This window comes from Sparus aurata, chromosome 8 (genome assembly GCF_900880675.1).
Source record: "Sparus aurata chromosome 8, fSpaAur1.1, whole genome shotgun sequence".
Taxonomy (NCBI): Eukaryota; Metazoa; Chordata; class Actinopteri; order Spariformes; family Sparidae; genus Sparus; species Sparus aurata.
This window is the reverse complement of record NC_044194.1, coordinates 32,533,371-32,536,483: the sequence shown is the minus strand read 5'-3', so window position 1 is coordinate 32,536,483 and position 3,113 is coordinate 32,533,371. Positions and strand designations below refer to the sequence as shown.

Genomic DNA, 3,113 nt, shown 5'->3' with positions numbered 1-3,113 from the left:
GATTTAGATTGTCACTATAAACCTTTCACAAATATATGTTTTCCAGAAAAACAATTATGAATAATCTAGACAGACTAAGTATTCGGTGAATATTATTTATTAATATTTCAGACTTTTATTTGTTAAATAATTTCCCAGTCTGGGATCATTAAAGTAATTAAAGTAATTCTATTTACTAGTATTTTAACCTATCAACACCAATCTATTATACTTTTTTTCAGGCTATTGTTTTATGATTTGTTTGTTTTAATGATTTGTTCTAGTAAACAACTTATTTAGTTGTCATGGTTTTTGTTTTATTCCATGGTCACTACACATGAAAAACAACACGTGTGTAATTATGCCATTAAGAGCAAACAAGATAACATCATTCAAGAAATAAAACGCCAGCATTTTTATATTTGTGTGACTTCTTTTTTATAATAACTATTGTTTGATCTGTGACTTAAGTAATCCATATGCAACTCTGTCCATGGATACTGGACGAAAAAGAAAAGTGAGTGTTTGCCTTTACACTGTACTGTGTGGTAGCAGTTTCTTTAGTCGATCATGTTCAAAACTCTCAGTTTCAACATAATAACTGCATTAACCATCACAGAAGAAAACTATTATCAGCCTCAACATTTTGCTGGTATGTCTATGAAATTCACTTGCAGCAGAGAAATTGTCTCTAGATGTGCACATTCAGAATATAAAATTATGGAAGTCAAGCAAAGTGTCTGCATAATCATGACACTACATGTTGTAGCACTTATTTTAATCTAAGTTGTCACAACACATCATTTGTAGGTATTGCTATAACTTTCACCTCCAGCAATTTGTATCTCCATGTAGATGTGCATATTCATCAAAATGAAGAATGGTATACAAATATAATAGAGTATGACTACAACCATTTTTCACTATATGTTATGGAACTTTATGTGATCCTCTTCAATGATGCCCTTTGTTACACCTGTAAATGACTGAGACAGTTTGTCTAAATGTTATATTTAGCTGGAGAGGGGTTATACATTTAAAGATACATTTTCAATGTCAATGTTGAAAGTTTTCTGACATATAATACCTTGTTAAAATCAACAGAGGCCACTGTAGCGACCCCTCGGGTTCATGGATTAAGACTCAGAAAGTTTCAAACGGGTGTCCTTTAATTTCCTCTCCCTTTTCTCCATCATCAATACAACACTGTGAAAACTGAAGGGTAAAACAGACAGTATACAAAATATTTCCATGTAGTTCCACAAACAATTCATATAAAATCATGTTCACATATTAATCATGTTGACACCCAATAAAAATCATTTTAACCCCTAACGATGAAACATGAAATGAAACATATTTTTAAGTTATTATGACAAGTGTATCACATGCTTCTTTTAGATGAAATACAATAAATTGTAATTGTTCACAGAAAAAATATATTGCCTTTATCTTGATGACATGTGCAATTAACTCAAACATATTAAAGGAGTCATCACCTGGTTTTTTACATATCCAGTCCCTCTTGGATCGCTTTGGATCAATTCTTAAAACTTACTAGAAAAAAAAAAAAAAAAAAAAAAAATCAGACATTGAGCTTGTTCTGACCCTTTTTCATACCGCGACTTTCTCACGCGAGATTATGCGCGAGGTTTTGACCGGTCCGGATGTGCATTGTATTAATATGTAATGAGGTGCGCGTTGATTGGCCGCAGGAAGGACAGAAACGGAATGGGGGGCGAGCCTGCATGCACACAGACTCCAAAACATAAACAGCCCCCTGTCATGGCGCACACACTAAATGACGAACCTTACGTAATTCAGGCATTTATGTACGAGCCAGAGTCGGAAACCGAACGGGAGAGTGAAGAGGCAGAGACGGTGGAAGAGACACGTTTACAGCAGGTCTCTGAATGGTAAATTATTTTTTTTTCCTTCTTACTTTTCACACTCGTGTTTTACATGTAAGACCTGAGTTTTAATGCTGGCGGTGACGATGTATGGCGTGAAAATGACAGAGAAATAAGCAGATTCGGCGTGCTCACTCAGAAAGGACGGCTTGTGAGCCGATGCTTAATATGCAAGTAGCCTCCTGTGGTAACGTCACCACAGGAGCAGAGTCAAAATCTCGTGCTTTTAGGAACGCGCACTATTGTGCGGAAAAAGAGCCAAAGCGAAAAAAATAAGCCACTTTCAAACTCCAGCTTTTCAGGCAAGTTTCAACAGAGGTCCAACACCAAAATGCATGATTTAACGAGAGAAATTGCGTTTTCCGGGTGATGACTCCTTTAAGTAACGACATTCTCAACAAAATCATATATGATGATAATACACTCTCCACAGTTTCCATACCTCACTCCGCTTTCCAAGGGCGCTAAACAAAGAGTTTCTGCCGTCAGCTAGCGTGCCCTCTAGCTTGACACACGCTTCACAGTTCGGAGCTCTTAAAAGATAACAGGTACGAACAATACAAAGATAATGAGGTAAATCACAATGTAAACTCTTTCCTTACAGGATTCAAACAGATGAACACGATAAATAACTAGTGTGTTAACAAGTTTTTACCGTTCCTCCGACGACACGGGAGCACAGCATTGTGAACAGAGAGTCGCAGGGAGTTTAACGTCAAAAAACATCAGAAGAAGAAAACGGCGCGTTTCAAAATAAAAGCGGAATTGACCACAAGGTGGCACTGTAGGACTATCCTGTCTTGGTAACACAAAAACAATAGAAGAATATTAATGCAATTTATCAGACATTTACAGCCACATTGCCATTTCGCTGATGTTGCAGTGTTTTCCTCATCCCACTCTGCAGCGGACATTGCCACACAACATGGATGGTACCATCTTCTGCATTTTGTGCAATCAAGCTGAAATATATTTTTAAAATCAGATATCCAACAGAATTACATTATGATCTCTTAAAAATACTGTAATCATACTGACAATTGTTTATATAAGATCAGATCTTTTTTTAAAAGTGTCCATTTAGGTGATGCTTTACACTACTACTCTGCATCATTTAAATGTGTTAAACTTATTTTAATATATTATTTTTAAAGTACACTCACCCATTTTGTCATTTGGTTCTGTCCTTTTGGATACTCCTGGCCACAACACAAGCAATGGTCT

General features: G+C 36.1%; 1 long non-coding RNA gene across 1 annotated transcript; it reads right to left on the bottom strand.

Annotated features, from left to right (window-relative positions):
• Positions 1 to 742: 742 nt before the first annotated feature.
• On the bottom strand, positions 743 to 2,686 carry LOC115586079 (uncharacterized). Its single transcript, XR_003984804.1, has 3 exons — positions 2,332 to 2,686; positions 1,067 to 1,194; positions 743 to 965 (listed from the first exon to the last, which is right to left on the bottom strand). It is a non-coding gene; the product is annotated as an uncharacterized LOC115586079 (long non-coding RNA).
• Positions 2,687 to 3,113: the final 427 nt, after the last annotated feature.